Here is a 20,306-nt window from a genome sequence, read left to right on the forward strand (position 1 = left end):
TCACTCTTGTCAGCGACTAGTCTCTAACTTAAAAAGGTACTTTGACCTCAGTAATCCTATTGGTGACTACAACTTCTAGGCTCTGCACACGCATTATGGATATTAACATATATTGGTAAATCAAAAAGCATATTTCATGAACAAAGCTCCAAAACATTTCATCTCTCCCTCAAGATCAAATGGGGCTGCCCAGTTCGATTCAAATAAAAACTGCTGTAGTCTGAGCCTGGATGTCTCAACCCAGCTGACTGCCCTGCGCCATTCAGTGTCCGTGAAAACTTACTTTCTACCTCCTGAAACTGCCCAGTTTACAAGCAAAAAGTTATTTCTAAGAAAAACTTTATCTGATCTTTTTGTGAAACTTAAAACTAAAACTCTGCTCCCATCTCAATCTATTACTACCACTTCTGCTCAAGGTAAGATAATCTAAGGCCAAGAAGGAAAAAAAAGAACACCTTATTTTCTCTCGAAGCAGAGGCCCTCTGTCGACACCCCCTGTCTAACTGGTACAAAGTCTAGCGCTTGGGACAGCTGGCTCCCCTCAGCCCCCTCCCTTTCCGTCACAGGAGGTTACCACGAAGATGACTCGTAGCTTCTTAACTTAAAGACCAACGAGACGTTAAGTATAGTACACATACAGATCCAAAATCAATTCACTCGGGTATGGACGAAAAGAGGGTGGCGAGGGATTTTTTAAAAATCGAAAATAACGAAAAACTCACAAGAACACACCATAACAAGTTGGACGCAAACCCAGCCACGGAACTCAAAAGTGAAGCAGCCTTCGCGCCAGCAATCCGAGCCTTAAAAAAAAGAAAAAGTCTCACACGTTCACAACACCACAACCGTCACAACACGCACACACATCCCAGCTGTGAAAGGCGACAGCTCCAAGCTCCCTCGGCCCCCAGGCTCGGCTCTCGTTAGCTGCGACCCCCTCCTGACCCCGGTCCCAGACCGCCCGCCCCGGCCCTTCCCCCCAGGTCTGCCCGAGGACGCCGGGGTCCCCCCGCCCTGGCCGCGGGGGTCCGAGGGCGCGGGGCCGAGAGCGGCGGACCGAGCGCAGCTCCCGGTACCTGCTCCGGCCGCGGTCCCCTCCTCCGCCCTCCGGGCTCTTCCAACCCGGGCCGAGCCCCAGCACTGTCCTCCACCCCCCGGGAGCTCCGCGCGCCGAGGATCCCCTGCAGCCCCGTGCCGGTCCAACTTACCACATGCAGCTCCACCTGGGAACTAACGCATCGGGAGGGGTTTCCGCCCACTCCTCAAGCTATTCTCGCTCCATGCGGAGCGCCCAGCTCCGGGGGCCCGAGGGTGGCGCCGGGGAGCGGGCGGGAGGCGAGACCGAAGCTAAGACTCGGCCGTCCTCTGCCTGCGCGCCCGGAGCATTATACAATGGTGGAGGAGACGGCAGGCGGCGGCGGCGGAGGAAGCGGGAGGCGGGCGGAGGGGGCGCCCTGACCGAGCGAACGGCAGCCCGTGCTCCAGCACTCGCCGTGCAGGAGTGACGTGCGGCCAGCGAGCCTCCCGCGAGCTCCCGGCCCGGCTCCGAAGGCCCCGCCCCCGGCCCCGCCCCGCCCCGCCCCCGCCCCGGCGGCCGGGAGGCGAGATAAATGCGGCGCCGGGCCGCTGCCGCGGAGGAGCAGGAAGGGGCCGGCGGAGCACGCGAGACGCCGGGTGGCAGCGCCGCCCACAGCTCCCTCTGGCCGGCGCGCCCTTTATTTTCTCTTAAGGAATGGCTTAAAGAGGAGGGAAGAGAAAAAGGAGTCACTCTGGCGAGAGGACCACAACTGCCACCAATCCCCCCCACCCACACACACACACTCTCTCAGCAAATGACGAAGCGGCCAGTGACAAAGACGGCGGCGAGTGCAGCGCGCGCACAGCCTGCTGAGTCTCGCGACCGCAAATATGACAAGCATCTGAGCTATTCGGCAACGTGGGGCGGGTCAGCAGGGTCCCTGCGGGGGCCGCGGGGCGAAGACCCGACCCTCAGGGGCTGCGTCCACGTTGCCTGCGGGGTCCCGGGGCAGGCGTCCTCAGCAGGACACTCCCCCGACGCCCGGGTCTCGGGACGCACCCGGGGCCGGTAAAGATGTCCGAACGACAGGGGTGAGGGCTCTAGCAATAGCCGAGGACAGAAAAGTCCCTCGCGCGTGGTGGCACCAGCCCAACGCTCGAATGGGACACCAAATCGACAGTACTTTGGGAGCCGGACAGAACCGAGTGGCGTCCTTTGTGGCAGCCGGAGCTGCGGTGCAGACCCGGAAGCCGGCGGGAGGGACGCCAGGCTTGGAGACGCAGTCCTCGGCCCTCAACTTTCACATTGTTAGCCTTTTCCCTCTCTGCAAGAAAGCTTATGCTTTGAACTACTTAAGTTTAGCTGGGAAATGTATACTAGTTGGAAGAGGGTGTGTGTATACTCAAATAGTGAGAATTTAAGAGCACTAGGAAAAGAGGCCAGAGAGACAGCTCCAGGGGAAAATTAATTATGTTTAAAATTACATGAGCATTCAGTGTAAAGATGTTAAAAGAGGGATTCGGACACCTTAAAATCTTGGCTGCCACCCCAGTCAATATTATCTCAGATCATTTTGGCGTTTAATGGTCCACAATACTAGCTGTAAGTAAGGGTAATAAAGCTTTAAGACGCAGCATAAAGGTGATTAATAAGTCGTTAACATCAGACAAATTTAGACCTGTTCAAACTGTTCTGTAATAATTTATCAATCAAATTGATGATCTTATTGAAATTAAACTTGGGCTAAAATGTTGGTAGAGGAGATGATGTTTCTTGTTTTATCTTTAAGGGGAAAGGAAAAGGTTTTTACTGGGCCCTCGTATAATTAAAATCTTATGCAGATGTTGCTTTAAATATAACCAATGCCAAAATCTCATTATTTGCAGATATCTTTAGAAAGTTTCATTGCAGTAGCTTTCAAAATTAGGTATCGTGGAAGCAGTGCTCAACGGCCCTCTGCAGGTTTTGCTCAGTTTCGGCCTGAGTGCCACAGCATTCAATTTTGCTATGAAGCCAAGATATTTTTCATTTCCAAAGTTCTGCATTTTAGAGACATTAACTAACAGTTTCCTAACCACCCACTCACTTATGCTTTCAGTGCTCACTTTAAGTAAGGAAAAGCCATTGAAATAGAAGCTGCAATAATCTCTTCCTGTGATATCCTTGTAGTGGAGGCCATAGGCGGCGTTAGTTCTGTTGAAATTTAAAATGAATTTAAACTGCTATTCATGAATTGAAGTAAGCAGAAAGTTAGACTTACAGAATTTTTGTGACACTTGGATAATGTCTAGCAAATGGATTACCAAATGTAGTGTTCCTGTAAAAAGACTAAGGATTAAAATCAAAGTGACAATTTTTATGTCTCCAGAGTGGACACACGATTCTGCTAAATTTCATAAAGTATACATTCTCTGCATGCTCAGTAAAGGTTTGAGCTCTTAGGAGAATAACTTAAGTTTTGGGGTAAAATGGTTTCCACCTCTTCATTCTTTTCAAGACTATAACATCTTATCAATACATATTGTTACACATATGTATTGACTCCCACTTCCCCCACTTCTAGAATCTGGCATCTTTGACAAAGAAGTCAAAGCATGAAGCAGCAGTTTCAACAGCTGCTGATGTGATCCAGCACCAGGTGGTTAACTCTTCCCTGACTCCTTCACCCCAACCTACGCTTAGTCACACACAGGCCAGGGCCACAACCTCTGCCCAGCCCTGGAAATTGAAGTCTATGAGGATAAGGAAAGGCCCTCCTTCCAATTAAAAAAAAAAAAGAAAAAAACGTGCTCTCCCCAGAAAAATACCTCTCTGCCCTTTTGAAGTCAACTCTCTTCAGTACACAATAGCATGATTTAAAAAAAATTATTTATTCCTAGCAAATAAGGAAGAAATGATTAGTGAACATGTAATTTGGTTTTCACTCTTTAGAACATTTAAAAGCCCATTTAAAACAATCTTACTTTCAGGGCCTCATCGAGAATTTAGAGTTTCTTCCTGTCAATTTCACATATCTTTAAAACAGTTGTAAAAATTAGGCTAGTCATCCACATTTAAATATCAGGAACATATGTGTTTAGGGAGAAAAGAAATACTCTTTTTTTATGAGTCTAGAACTGTGATGGTAAATTTAAAAAATGCTCATGATTATAATTTCAGAGGGGAACTTCTCAGCATCACTTTGTAGTTCTGGGGACTAGTTTATAGTCCACTGCTTCTCTTTTGAAAGCTTCTGTGCTATCCCATTTTGCAGACAGTGCACTACTGCAGTAACTGAGCCCTTTTAGCACTTAATTAGCATGCACCAAAGAAACCAGGGAGAAGCTGGATATATAAAACTGAAAAATAAAGACTTGAAAACAGGTTTTGAATTTAATTTTTCTTTTGCTTATATTTACCTTTCGGGTTCCACCTTAAGTACCAGTGATAATCATCCATCTATATACCTTGCAAATATTGGTCAGTTTCACAGCCAAATAAATAAATAAATAAATTCTTTACAGTTATTAAATAAAATGTATAGGCTCAGCGCCTGTAGCTCAGTGGCTAGGGCGCCAACCACATATACCGGAGCTGGCAGGTTTGAATTCAGCCGGGGCCTGCCAAATAACAACTATAACCAAAAAATAGCTGGGTGTTGTGGGGGGGCACCTGGAGTCCCAGCTACTTGGGAGGCTGAGGCAAGAGACTTGCTTAAGCCCAAGAGTTTGAGGTTGCTTTGACACCATGGCACTCTCGCAGGGCGACAGCTTGAGACTCTGTCTCAAAATAAATCAATAAAAATAAAATGTATATAGAGTCATCTGGGCTAAATATTTTCATGGAAAATTGGAGCTACAAACTATGGAGTTACATTTGGATAACTGAAAACTTGGAATAAATCTTCAAAACTAAGTTCTGGAAGCCACATCACCTATTAAGGAATTGATATAGGATACAATGATCAGGACAACTAAATATTCTCACAAAGATGGCAGATAGTTCAGTCCTTTTCAGCTACCAACAATTTATATTTCATTCTACCAAAGGAGCAGGTGAACTCATCTGCTGCTGCAAACTTTTCTCCATCTCTTCTTCCCCCTACTTTTGCAGACTTTTGTCTGCTGCTCTCTGAAGTCACAATTTATATGAACTACAACGCCAGCCAAGGACTCCTTTCATAAAGCTTTCCATATGGTTAGGACACCACTTTCCAATAACCACCCCTTATGTTCTGTGGGAGGTTTCATTTGTTTATTAGAGATATACCTTTTTATCTTGAAAAATATCTGACAATATTTAGATCTTAAGTTGAAACACAATCTTATTGTGGCACTATTTATACAAAATGTTTTTAATATCATTTTCTTTTTTTGTAACTTTTTTGATCAGTCCCCTGTAACCATAACTACAGAAGATGGCTTCTGTTGGGCATGAGCTTCCTTCCTATTCCCTTTGCTACTGTTTTCATTTGAAATCTTCAAAAACTTGTAAAGTCCACTGGGATGTAAACACCTTTCTTGGTGACTACGAACTCCAGTGCTCCCTTTCTGCTGGGATGCTACTCCACTAAAACTGGTGGTTGCTTCTCACAAATGCCTTCCCTCATCCCTATATCCTGATATAGCAGTACCTTTGGTCTCTACAACAACTCTGTGTTTCCTCTTGTCTATGAGCCACCTGTCATTCTTGAGGTGTTCACACTCAAGATGCTTAGTGTTTTTAGCTTTCTCAGAAATTTTCAATGAATGCTAGAAACTGCACAACCTCCAGACCTCTCTTGTCCTTGGGAACCAGCTTGGTGTGATGAAGAGTCCTGGACTAGGAGCTGGAAGATCTTGCACAACTTCATTACTTAACTATGATTAATCTATGACTTTAGTTTCTTTATCTACTAGCTCACAGATTTAAAGCAGGACTAGTTCTGGTAAAAAGAGCATAAGGTTGTTGAGCCAGGTGATTTGGGGTCTAGCTCCTCGGCCATATCCAACAAGGAGGTGGAATCAGACCTTCCGCATGACAGAACCTGCTTCTGTACCTGGCAAAAGGAGAGAAGCTCGGACTTAAGGATTTCTAGACCCCCTTTCTAGAGCTAGTAATCTATGAAATGGTGACTGTCCTCATGGAGTATTAGGGTCCCAATGAGATAAAATGTTTTATGACTTGTTCGGCTTATCTGGAAGAACAAAAAATTAAGTTCACATTTACACATTACTAAATGAAAAGACTAGAAATACCAATAGTGATAATGTACTAAATAGGATGACTTTTTGTCTGCAAGATGGATTTGAGCAGTCCTATCCCTATTCTGCTGGAGAGTCACCAAGCTGTGAAGTCTGGAATAACCCTGTTCCCCAAGATTTGTACTGCACCAGGACAATTTACAAGGCATTTTCATATGAATCCCCTGTCTGTTCTTTATGACACTTTCTCTGTGCCACAGACAAGACAAGAACCACCACTCACATCTCATAGAGTAGTAAACAGAGGCTCTGGGAAAGACCTATCAATTGAACGCTTCCCTATATCAAGCTGACTTCCAAGGACAAAGAAAGTCTGGAGGCTGCAGGATCTACATTCATTGAAATTTTCTGTAGAATCCAGGAGTGCTGAGTATCTAGAGAAGAGAACTTCTCAAAAATGGCAGATGGAGGCTCAGCGCCTGTAGCTCTTGTAAATTGTCCTGTTGCTGTACAAATCTTGGGGGACAGGGTTATTCTAGACTTCACAGCTTGGTGACTCTCCAGCAGAATAGGGATAGGACTGCTCAAATCCATCTTGCAGACATAAACCAAATCCATCTTGCCACATACACCAGAGTTGGTGGGTTCGAATCCAGCCCAGGCCTGCCAAACAACAATGACAATTACAACCAAAAATTAGTCAGGCATTGTGGCGGGCACCTGTAGTCCCAGCTGCTTGGGAAGCTGAGACAAGAGAATCGTTTAAGCCCAAGAGTTTGAGGTTGCTGTGACCTTTGACACCACAGCACTCTACCAAGGGCCACAAAGTGAGACTCTGTCTCAAAAAAAAAAGGCAGGTGGCTTATAGCTAGGAAATACAGAATCATCGTGTAGAGACCAATAGGAAAGCAGTGCTGTGCCACCTAGTTCCATCCCTACACTAGGGTCAAAGAATAACAATTCTATTTCTTACACAAAAACTCCAACCCTGCCTGTTCTTAGCTTTGTTAGCACCACATTTTAACCCACAGAATTAACAACCCACAACCACTACAACAAAAAAGAAATAAACTCCTCACATCCTCTAGCCTTTTACTCATTTCCAGTATGGTTCATGAAACCATCACTCTATTTATCACTCTCTAGCCTCTAAAATAGAACCTATCACATTAGGCATTCAATATGTACCAGTGAATGAATGAATGAATAAATTATTGACAAAATGCTAGAGAGCCAAGCATGGTGACTCATGTCTATAATCCTAGCATTCTGGGAGGCTGAGATGGGTGTAATGTCTTGAGTTCAGGAATTGGAGACCAGCCTGAGTAAAAGTGAGACCCTGTCTCTACTAAAAATAGAAAAACTAGCTGGGCGTTGTGGTGGGTACCTGTAGTCCCAGCTTACTTGGGAGGTTGAAACAAGAAGATCTCTTGAGCCTAAGTGTTTGAAGTTGCTAAGATCCATGGCACTCAACCCCAGGACAACAGAATAAAAGTCTGTCAAAATAAATAAATAAATAAAAAGAAAGAGAAAAGGAAAAAGAAAGGAAGAAATGCTGGAGAGCTTACACCAGCTTCATAAACTCAAGAGGTTAATCTTTCCAGTTAAAAATTTCCTCACAAAGTATATGCCATTCAGAGTTAATCTATACAGCTTCACTATGTCCAGAACAACTTTGTAGGTAAATACCAAATTATTACCATAATTTTACCATTTTGTACCTTTTAAAGATGACTTTTCTCTTCCTACTTAGTCAAAAGTCCCTGTTAGGCTCAGCTCCTGTGGCTCAAGCTGGCGGGTTCGAATCCAGCCCAGGCCTGCCAAACAACTATGACCACTGCAACCAAAAAATAGCCAGGCATGTGGCTGGTGCCTATAGTCCCAGCTACTTGGGAGGCGGAGGCAGGAGAATTGCTTGAGCCCAGGATTTGGAGGTTGCTGTAAGCTGTGACGCTATGGCACTCTACCCAGGGGGACAGGTTGAGGCTCTGTCTCAAAAAAAAAAAGTCCCAGTTAAATCTAATTTAAAAGAAATTTATATTTATGGGTAAAAAAGCCAGGTCGAGGCTAGAGAAAACACAAATATATGCTCAGGCCATCAACCTTAAGATAAAAATTAAAAAAAAAAGACTTCTTATCCATATTTTCAAATGATTGCCTCAGTGTTTCAAACAACCATTTATTACTGTCACATTCATTCTCTCTTGTTCATGAAATACAAAAATATGACAATAATCAAACATGTTAAGACTGTAATCAACCAGCATTAATTCTGAGGAAAACTTGGCAAAACGATGTAGGAAAAAGGAAACACCTTTTTTTCAAATGTATTACTCTAATGCCAGATGTCTTTACGTTTCAAAGTCAAACAAATTTATATGACTGGCTAGACTAAATTCTATTTTCTGGAATATATATTTTTATTTGTGTACTTTAAACTACCTTTGATTGAGTAAAGCAGACTTTTAAGAAAAGTATGGTGATTTTTGTAATATAAACAATATATTTACCATCTTTTGAAATCCCAGCTATAAAAATTCTACTTTAAGAAGTTAAAAAAAAGGCTTGGTGCCCGCAGCTCAGTGAGGAGGGCACCAGCCACATACACCGAGGCTGGCGGGTTCGAGCCCAGCCCGGGCCTGCCAAACAACAATGACAACTGCAACCAAAAAAGTAGCCAGGCTTTGTGGCAGGTGCCTGTAGTCCCAGCTACTCAGGAGGCTGAAGCAAGAGAATCACTTAAGCCCAAGAGTTTGAGGCTGTTGTGAGCTGTGATGCCCTGGCACTCTACCGAGGGTGACATAGTGAGACTCCATCTCAAAAAAAAAAAAAAAGTCAAAAAAAATCCAAAGCTTTAATGTGTATAGATGCCTAGGAAATGCCTTTAAGTTTAGGCTATGGGAATCATTAGTAAACAGTTTAAATGTAAATACAGTATACAACTAAAAATGAATAAACTCTTTGCCACTTTGAATTTTTCTTCATTTTGTGAAGGAAACACTTGCGAAGATAGTGTAGAATTTACTTTTTCTTTTAGTCATCATGTAGAATTGTCTTTTAGAGACCTATTGCTAGAATAAACAGGACTTAAAAATTATCCAACTAATAATAGTAGTTCTTTGCTTTAAATAAAAAAAAATTCTATTTCAAAAGTCATAAATTTTTATTTCTAAAATTTCAGAAATGTACAGAGTAAAGTCAAGTAGGAAGAAAATAAAGCAGGCAGCTCAGATAGACACTAAAACCACATGAGGTACACTTGGGTAACCAGGCAATTTTTTTAAAAAACACACTTTAAATATTGAACAAATGATTTAATCTCGTTAAGTAACATTTGTTTCAAAATTGTTTTCTTCGAGAAGTCTCATTTAGGTTATATGAAATTCCCTACATGGGCAATTATCAGAGAAACTGGCTTTAAGGAGAAAATAATAGTGTGAATGATCTATATGCAACTTCCCTTTTTAAAAACAGAAGTTGAATCTGTAACACCAAATTTAGAAAGGAGAGTGGATGGCAGCAAATACCCTAAGAATATCATCTGTAGCATAGACGCCCACTGCTGTTCTGTTCTCTTACAAATAAATATACACTCTATGATCTTGAATCTGCTCAGACAACGTGCATGTATCTAACTGTCCCTAAAGATGATTCATTTAAAAGAAAACATACATCTGAAAGAGTCATATTGAGTCAAAAATCTCACTCAAAATGTGCCGGATTCCCTCACTATGACTGCAGTGATTCATTTGGCCTCATTACACTGAATGCAGCACAATCCAGTACTGGGGCTGCAGAAAAAAAGCTTTCTCATGATCAATACTGGTGATTTCAACACAATTTATACTTGTTTTACTTCTTTTAAGAATTTAAAGCCTAAGTTGCAAAAAGGCATAAAATATTTTAAATCTGACATTCATGCTGACATGTTGCCCCTTCAAAACGCTGGACATCATGCTTTTAGTTTTTTTTTTTTTTTGTAGAGACAGAGTCTCACTTTATGGCCCTCAGTAGAGTGCCGTGGCCTCACACAGCTCACAGCAACCTCCAACTCCTGGGCCCAAGTGATTCTCTTGCCTCAGCCTCCTGAGTAGCTGGGACTACAGGCGCCCGCCACAACGCCCGGCTATTTTTTGGTTGCAGTTTGGCCGGGGCTGGGTTTGAACCCGCCACTCTCGGCATATGGGGCCAGCGCCTTACTGACTGAGCCACAGGCGCCGCCCTATGCTTTTAGTTTTAATGACAAAAATTAACAGCTGTGAGAATAAAGATTCCAGAATTATTATTTTCGTATTAAAGTCAAAAATGAAAAGTGAGAAAATAAACTCTTTTCCAAAAGTTTATCAGATAAAAAGATTAGAATGAATGGGGAGCTATACCATTGTATAGACCATACTTCATATTATATAAATGGCAGTTCTCCCCCAAACTCTTCAACAAATTAAACGCAATTTAGATCCTAATTTTTTTTTCTTCCCACAGAACTTGGCAATCGAATCCTAAAATTCATCTGGAATAGAAAAAGGCCATGGATAACTGTAATAAATTTAAAAGAACAAGATGGGAGCTGCATCCATCAGATATCAGAGCTTGAAGCTCTGATAATTAAAACAGTGGCATTAGCATAGGTGTAGATAAATAGATCACTAGAACAGATTGAGGATGCAGAAATAGACCCATACATATATGGAAGTGTAATATATGATAGAAGTAAGATCCCAGATCAGTAGGGAAAGAATAGACTCATTCAATGAATAGCTCAGGATCACCTAGTTACCTGCCTGAAAAATAAAATTAGGTGCCTAATATCTACCAAAACACACATTTTAAGTGGTTTAAAATCTGAATATGTAAAACAAAACTTTAAAACGTTTAGGAGAGAATACAGGAAAATATATTTATGGCTTTAGGATAAGGAATGTGTGCTGATTATTGTTCATCTCCTGAGATTCACTCTCTACTTGCCTCTGCTTGGCTTCATGCCTTGAAATATTGACCTCTAGAGACTGCCTCATCCAAGCTCTTTTGCTAACTAGATCCAATTAGATTCAGACAAAGAAAGCACCAGAAGAAGATGGGTGGGTCAGGAGGGAAAGGCTGGGGTAGCTCTTCCCTGGTCCCTCCTGCTTTGGGCCCCCACCTGGCAGTTCCCATCTGTCCACAATCACAGCTTCAGCAGTAGCCCCTTCTCCAGGATCCCAACTCCCTCTGGATTCTAGTAACACTATCTCCTCCCCTTTCCCATTCAGGCATAAGGATAGTAACAGCTTCCAACTATTGTTGGTCTTCCACACCTCAACTTTTGTCACATCTCTATAAAATTCCTTTTATTAAGTCTCTTTAGTTCAACCATTTCAGTGAAATTCTGTTGCTTGCATAGACCAAAACTACTAAGAAACAATACACCCAATGCACAAACCGTAAGGACAAAGATCAATAACTTAGATTATATTAAAATTAAACATCTATTAAACATAATACACTATGAACAATTTATAGGCAAGCTAAAGAGTGTTGAATGATATCTATGAGTCATAGAATCAACAAAAGATTAGTATTCAGAATTAGTAACTCTTCTGAGTCAGGTTTTAAAAAGTCACATAAACCCAAGGAAAATGGATAAGAGAGGAAAAACAAATGCTCAATAAACATGTGAAAAGATACTCAATCTCATCAATAATCAGAAAAATAAGCTGGGTGCAGTGGCTCATGCCTATAATCCCAGCACTTTGGTATGCCAAGGGAGGTGGATTGCTTGAGCTCAGGAGTGAGAGACCAACCTGCTGTGGCAGGTGCCTGTAGTTCCAGCTACTTGGGAGGCTATGGCAAGAGGATTGTTTTGAGGCCAGGAGTTTGAGGTTGCTGTGAGCTATGACCCCACAGCACTCTAGTGGGGGTGGGGGGCAGGGGCAAGGAACTGAGTGAGACTCGGTTTCAAAAAAAAAAAAAACAGAAAAGTGAAAATTATAAAGAGGTAGTTTATAGTTATCAAATTGACAAAAACTAAAGTATGACAATAACGGATCTTTTTTTTTTTTTTTTTTGACACAGAGTCTCACTTCGTTGCCCTCAGTAGAATGTTGTGGCATCATAGCTCACAGCAACCTCAAACTCTTGGGCTCAAGCCATTCTCTGGCCTCAGCATCCTGAGTAGCTGTGACTACAGATGTCTGCTGCAACACCAGGGTATTTTTAGAGATGGGGTCTTGCTCTTGCTTCAGCTGGTCTCGAACTCCTGAGCTCAAACGATCTATCTGCCTCAGCCTCCCAGAGTGCTAGGATTACAGGCATGAGCCACTGCGCCTGGTGACGGTAACAAATCTTGATGAGAATAGATTAAAAAAAGGAATTCTCATAAAACATTGGTGGGTATATAAGTTCCAGCTTTGGTGATAATTTGGCATTATCTAGCAAAGTTGAAGATGCCATACAAACTGCAATCTTTCTCAATTGGGGTTCATGAAAAGATAAGCCCTACAGAAAATGATTCAAAAGACTATTTCCTAAGTTCTTCCAAGGTTGGTATAGAGTTAAAATCAGTGTTGTACTGGCAAATGTTTACCAACTAGCTGGGGGGTGGGGTGGGGAAGGAAGCTCTTACTTATAGCATTTGCTGATTTTTGTGGCATTACCACCCCATGGGTATTTCAAGTCTCTCAACTAAACTCTAGAGTTAGGAAGAGGCACATTCATTTGTAGGAGGTGCCATCAATCTCTAGTTCCAGCCCAATATTTGAACCATTCTAGATTTACAAGACAGAAGTGAATTAATTACCTGCAATGGCTATCTTAGGGTATTGGGGCTTCATTCTCCTCAGGAATTCTGGACTAGAAGTGATAAGTCTAGAATAGAGAAACTCTTGTTTTTATCCGCATGGAGACATAGAAGAAGAGTCCTTGTGGCAGCATGGCTTGTAACAGCAAACTATTGGAAGTAACCTTAAGGTTCACCAAGATAAGAATTAATTGATATACTCAAAGGCTATAGAGGTTCAAAAGAACTAAAGGTAACACATATCAACATGTTGATTTAAAAACATAATGTTAAATCTCAAAAACATAATGTTGAGCAAAACAAAGCACGTTGTAAAGTATATGCAATATAATACCATTTATATAAAATATTTTATTTTTATTTTAATTTTTTTAGAGACAGAGTCTCACTTTGTCACCCTCGGTAGCGTGCCGTGGTGTCACAGCTCACAGGAACCTCCAGCTCTTGGGCTTAGGCAATTCTCTTGCCTCAGCCTCCTGAGTAGCTGGGACTACAGGTGCTGGCCACAATGCCCAGCTATTTTTTTTGTTGCAGTTTGGCCGGGGCTGAGTTCGAACCTGCCACCCTTGGTATATGGGGCCAGCACCCTACTCACTGAGCCACAGGCGCCACAGGCACCTATATAAAATATTTTAAACCTGGGAGGCCAAGGCAGATAAATTGCTCAAGCTCAGGAGTTTGAGACCAGCATGAGAAAGAGTGAGACCACATCTCTAAAAATTAGCACGGTGTTGTGATAGGTGCCTATAGTTCAGGCTACTCAGGAGGCTGAGGCAAGAGAATCGCTTGAGCCCAAGAGTTTGAGGTTTCTGTGAGCTATGACACCTTAGCACTCTACCAAGGGCAACAAAAGTGAGACTCTGTCTCCAAAAAAAAAAAAATTTTTTAAACATATAAAACATGGCTGTGCCTTATTCATAGATACATACATATGCCATCACAGGGAATGATTAGAGATAAAAACCATCCAAGAAAGTAGTTACCTCTAAAAAGGGAGGTGGTAAAAGAATCAGAGGGAGACACACAGGTGGCTTTTATTTTTTTTATTTATTTATTTTTTTTTGTAGAGACAGAGTCTCACTTTATGGCCCTCGGTAGAGTGCCGTGGCCTCACACAGCTCACTGCAACCTCCAACTCCTGGGCTTAAGCGATTCTCTTGCCTCAGCCTCCCGAGTAGGTGGTACTACAGGCACCCGCCACAACGCCTGGCTAAGGTGGCTTTTATTTTATCTAGAATGTTTAATTTCTTTTTAAAAAGTATCAAGTCTGGGTGCCCATAGCTCAGTGGTTAGGGTGCCAGTCACATACTCTGGGGCTGGTGGGTTCAAACCTGGCCAGGGCCTGCTAAACAACAACAACAAAATAGCTAGGTGTCATGGTGGCTGCCTGTAGTCCCAGCTACTAGTAAGGCTGAGGCAAGAGAATCACTTGAGTCCAAGAGTTTCAGGTTGCTGTGAGCTATGACACCACGACACTCTACTGAGGTTGACAAAATGAGACGCTGTCTCGATTAAAAAAAAAAGTATCAAGCAAATAAATATGTTGTAATAAATAATTTTAATTTATTGTTTCCGAATTTATTAGGTTAAATAAATACATTTTCTTTTTTTTCTTCCTTATGGTTCCAGTTCCCATGAAGTAAAACTTTGTAAGATTGTTATTTACAACATTTTGAATCTGTTAATAAATATTCAACAATTATTTTTATTTCAAGCATTCATTTGTTCTCCATGATTCCAGTAATAAAGAATTATCCCCCTCGTTTTCATATATTATCCTTCTTCCCTCCTCTCTTAATATTAGACTGTAAAACTCAATGATAATGCCAAAACAACCTAAACTTCTTAAACAGGAAGAGTACAAAGAAGAGAGTAACTGCTTTAAAGCCTGTGTTTAGGGTATATTTCTTATCTATCAGACTAAGTTCTACCATGCTAGCAGGCATAAAAGTTTCATCACAAAATATGGTACTTACAATACCAAACAACTCATTTAACACTAAAAAGTAAAATCGTGTTTTTTTAAAGAATGAGAAATGGAAGCACACTTTCTCCATAAGCTATCTTTCGCTAAGTGCTCAGGTGACCACCAACTGCTACAGCAAACAGATTTAGGCACTTCCTTATTGTGTCTCTCAGCATTGGAGATCCTGACCTTTGAGTACAAGATGTGGTCTCAGTGCATGCGTAGTGTGACTTCTTTCAAAGAGATTGTCTTGAAATTGGCCTGTGTTTTAAGTATACACTTTTCTGCAAGCTAGCAGGCATTCTGAAGCTAGGTGGTTCTAAATAAAGAACTCTAGTCAACAACAGGAAATAACTCCCACAGAAAAAAGGGGCAGAATACAAACTCTCACCAACTCTTGTACACAGCTCACAACGGCCTTTTGTTCCATGCACATTAAGCCCGAAATCTTTACTTTTCAGAGCATGTTGAGACCTTTGCAGAGAAATTAAACATTGCTTTTCCTTTTGTGAGTGTCCTTGCCTTCTTCCCTCTGAGGAAGTTAACCTTACAACTAACTTCTGACTATGAGATAGCAAATCAGAAAACAGAACCAGTTTCTATTATTTTAACATCTTTTTTCTTAATGGAGCTTCTCAAGAAAAAACAACTTTAAAAACTCACTTTTCCATCTAATACATATGACACCATGAAACACACATAAACATATTCTAAAGGAATTTTTTTGTATAGCGTGTTTGTAAATCTATCAAAAAGGATGCATCCTATTAACCCATAAATGCAGATTTACAGGTTATCAACACTTTACCAGTGACATATCAGCAAATCAATGTAACCAGAGACAAAGTTATTATACTTTTCAAAGAATCCCACCTACAGTCTTTAGAAAAAAAGGAAGAAATATCTAATCCCAAACCAACCAAACAGACATCTGGATGGTGGTTTTGAAAGCGACCCCTACTAGAATGAACTGGTGCCATTCAACTATGATACAGAACAGGTACTCCTGACAGGACAGTGGGACTCAGAAAAAAAGCTTAACTATAACTCCAGATTGGTATTTCTTACTCTCTTGCGAATGCAGCCTTGCCCTCTCTACTGGCTCCCTCCTGCAGGCAATACATTAATTAGGCTCACTGTGCTCCATCTTCACTTCTGAAAGAGGATGCAATCCTCCCCACCTCAGTGCTGCAGGAATGCCGGTGGTTACTTGCATCTACCTTTCACAGCTTTAATCTTCCTCCGCCTACTACAGGACAACTGTATTGGCCACCCGAGAAAAGGGCAGCAGTGCCTCCTAAATGCCATGGTCAATGGCACCCCTCAGTTCCCCATATTACTCAGCCTCTCTGCAGCATTCCACGTTGCTGACCACTTCCACCGGTTTCTTTTAAGTTGAACTGTAGTCTCCTGGTTCTTATCTCTCTGGCCACTTGTAGTTTCCTTTGTTAGCAGCTCTTCCTCTGGCCTCCCTATAAACCTGTAGTTTAAGATTTTTAAAAAATCGCTTCCGGCTGCATTTTGGGGCCAGAAAGGGTTACAGTACCTGGGGTGGGGTGGGCTGAGAGACAGGGATGGTTGGTTGGAGGATGAAGGAGATGTGGGAATGGTTAGTTAAGGATATCAAAATCTTCAGGAAAGTTTGGGGATACGAGTACTTTGAAAAATACTTTCTTATTTGATAATTACTACATAAATGTTAGCATTCCCTATGGTTTTGTCTTGCCCCTATTCTCTTCTCCTTATCCTGTAAACTCTTCCTAGGTAACTTTCCCCACTCTCTGAGCACCTATAAGCTAATAATTCATAAATCATTAACTACATTCCAGACCTTTCTCTTTGAGCTTCAGATCTGATCTTCATATAGGAAGACTATAAAGCCCAGTTAGTTTGCGTCATTCCTGGTTTATGTTTGTTGTCCAGGCATAATTTTTTTTTTTTTTGTAGAGACAGAGTCTCACTCTGTTGCCCTCCGTAGAGTGCCGTGGCGTTACACAGCTCACAGCAACCTCCAACACCTGGGCTTACGCAATTCTCTTGCCTCAGCCTCCCGAGTAGCTAGGACTACAGGCACCCACCACAACACCCGGCTATTTTTGCTTTTGTTTTTTTTTTTGCAGTTTTTGGCCAGGGCTAGGTTTGAACCCGCCACCTCCAGCATATGGGGCCGGCGCTCTACTCCTTTGAGCCACAAGGCGCTGCCTGCCTGGCTATTTTTTTGTTGCAGTTTGGCTGGGGCTGGGTTTGGACCTGCCATCCTCTGTATATGGGGCCGGTGCCCTACCCGCTGAGCCCCAGGCGCTGCCTCAGGCACAATTATTAACAATGCCTCTTTAATTCTCAAAAAGCTCCTGCTTTGAACAATAAAAATGTATAATAACCTATTTATATCACATTACCTATTAGACATCACCACTGAGTATCATAAAGACATGTCCATCTCATAGCACATCTAAAATTGTCCTAGTTACAATTCTCCTTAAATCTGCCCCTCCCCAAATGTCTAAATATGATTCAGGCATTAACATCCCCTTGGTGTCTAAGTTGGAAATCTAAGATCGAAAGCATATTCTTTCTCTCTTACCCTCACATTCATCAAGACACAAAGCCCTGTCAATTTTCCAAACATATCCCATTTCTCCCACCACTGCTGTAGTCAAGACACTAATTATCATTCACTTTGATTACTGCAAAAATCTATTTCCCTATTTCCAGTCTTGAATATTCTCCTCTAATCCATCCACACCACCTACTGTATGACCCGTACTAGATACTAGTAGATACTAGAAATACAAAATGAGTAAGAGATGCTCCTACTGAGATCGCTGGAAGGATTAACTCATCACTGCTCTGCAATGGGTTCTATGGTGAAAGAGACATATACATTAGTGGCCACAGAGCCTGGTCAGTGTGAAAGTAGGCTAGGAGGTGGCAATAAATTTTTAGGGTCAATAGGAATTAATTAAGGCCATAATCTAATCAAAGGTAATTAAAGGCAGATGGAAAGGTGAGAAATAGCATATGATATGGGTGCAGACCGGAAGTGTAAATTTTAAGCAGGGAGCAGCACTACGTAAGACTAGAAGTTTGGCTGGGGCAGGTCTAGAAAGGCTTTGGAGGTGACATTAAGGAGTGTGGCCTTTATATGCTGAAGCCGTGAGGAGTCATTACAAGTTTCCATGGGATAGTGGCATGATCTGACTTTCATTTTAGGAAGTTAACTCCCCATCTATTCTAGAATTTGACAGAATGATCCTAAAATTTATTTAGAATAACCAACAAATGAGGAAAAATTAAAAGGAGATATAAAAACATTAAAATGCTATAATAATTAAGAATTGGATTCTAGCGAAAAATATGTACTTAAGTGAATCGGAATTGAAAACTTTGGAATAGACCTTAGTAAAACATAAACATTAGAAAACACTAAAACTAAATTTTAAAAATAAGCAAAGGACACAAGCTAGTCAATACTGAAGGAAGAAATGAATGAAAAAAACAAATACAAATTCACTTAATAGGGTCAGGTGAGGTAGTGGCTCATACCTGTAATTCCAGTACTTTGGGAGGATTGTGTGAGCCTAAGAGTTCAAGACCAGCTTGGGCAATACAGCAAGATCCTATCTCTGCAAAAAAATTTTTACAATAATTATCTAGGTTGTGGTGGCCCATAGTACCAGCTACTTGGGAGGCTGAAGTGGGAGTATCATTTGAACCCAGGAGTTTGAGGTTACAGTGAGCTACAACAGAGTTATTACGCTACCGCCTACGTGACAAAGCAAGGTCCAGTCTCTAAATAAATACATAAACATATTAATTAATCGATTCACTTAAAGCAATACAAATTTGAAAAAATTTTAATTTTCACATATCAAGCTGGCTAACATTTCCAAACTGAAAACAACATGAAGGTACAGTGGACAGGGCTGTCTCGTAGCTACTGGTAGGAGTATAAACTGATTCAACCTTGGGAAGGACAAGGTTTAAGGTCATGTGTATCACTTTAAAAAATCCATATCATAGAACCCAAATCTTCTGATTCAAGATCAGAAGATTTCATTTTCGAATTTATATTATTATAAATATCATTTAATTGTCAAATGAAGACTCTTTGCCAAAGCCCATTTCTAAAAACAAACTCAGATGGGAAAAAATTTAAGTACGGTGCTCTCTTTATTTTACCTATGAAGCAGCAGGAATCAGAAAAATTTCAATATATATTTTAATATACCCTATTTTTTTCTTTTTAATGTGCCCATACGCTCAGTTTCTAAAAACAGCTTTAGCTTAGAGTAAAATTTATGACTGAATCTTAAACACTTAAATAGAAAATGCTAAGATGATGGTCTTAGCTAGTAAACAAAAGCATTAGCTCTAAAAACAAAAAGCTCAAAATGTAAAGACATCAGGAGCATTTGCTGTTCTATGAAAAACTACAGGTATTCCAATGGTTTATTTTACTTTTATGTATATTTCTAGAGGACTATGATGCTTCTGTGTTAGTTCAACCCACACGCATTGCTGACATGTGCAGGGCCTAAAATACCACGACTCATGCAAGGCTGCCATAGCTGAGCAGCACAGAACTGCACCCATCAGATGTGAGGCTGCACGCGTGCAACGCATTCACGCTCTTCTGCCCCCATCACGCACCGCAAACAACTCCAGCAAAACATTCTCACCCACTTCTGACCCCCCGACCTTGAGGGAGACTGAAGTAAATAAAAAAGGTACTCTCAGTCAGGAATCAGCTTTCCTACGCTAACAGTATGTTAGCTTTTCTAACATTTACTGAATGTCCACTGTGTCAGGCCCTGGGCTCAGCTTAAGAAAAGATTCTCTCAAAAATAACTAAAAGAGTGTTAAACCTCTGGATTGTTAATTATCTGTGATTCACTCTTCCTTGTCCCCTTGATGTAATTATATTCTGATGAGATAATATAATAAAGATTGGGAAAGATCAGCTACTTTCTTCAATGACTTTATAACACAAGTAACGGGAGCAATTGGCATTCCTCTTCCTACTTTCATTTTTATAATTGGGCCACAATACTTTTTATGCCACCTTAAAAAAAAAAAAAATGCCAGCAATGAGTCTACAATCCCAGCTACTTATGAAGCTGAGGTGGCAGGATCACTTGACCCTGTGAGTTTGAGTTCAGGCCGGGCAACACAGTGAGACCCTGTCTCAAAAAAAAAAAAAAAAGAAAAGAAAAAGTCAGTATGTTTGCCGAGTGAACCCAAATAAACAGAATGTTTGCAAAAAAAAAAAAGTAGGGGGTTTTAAGCTTCATTTGGAGTAGAAGAACCCATCTTCCTTTAGTTAGTAGCCTCAAATCTTAGTCTCTGAGTTGCTCTGAAAAATACTGGTGCCAATCACAGATA

The 20,306-nt window shown here is 41.4% G+C and overlaps 1 protein-coding gene across 2 annotated transcripts in view; it reads right to left on the reverse strand.

Moving 5' to 3' along the window:
* The window catches only part of SERTAD2 (SERTA domain containing 2), a 116,086-nt gene that overhangs the window by 20,007 nt on the left and 75,773 nt on the right, over positions 1-20,306 (reverse strand). Inside the window, exon 1 of one of the 2 annotated variants that reach the window (XM_053588565.1) lies at positions 1,209-1,503. The exons of the other annotated variant lie outside the window; for it this stretch is intronic. The gene's annotated coding sequence lies outside the window, so the exon portion shown is untranslated. Of the gene's footprint in view, positions 1-1,208; positions 1,504-20,306 lie in introns of those variants that run through there. 2 annotated transcript variants of the gene reach the window in all.

This window comes from Nycticebus coucang, chromosome 4 (genome assembly GCF_027406575.1).
Source record: "Nycticebus coucang isolate mNycCou1 chromosome 4, mNycCou1.pri, whole genome shotgun sequence".
In the NCBI taxonomy this organism is placed as follows: Eukaryota; Metazoa; Chordata; class Mammalia; order Primates; family Lorisidae; genus Nycticebus; species Nycticebus coucang.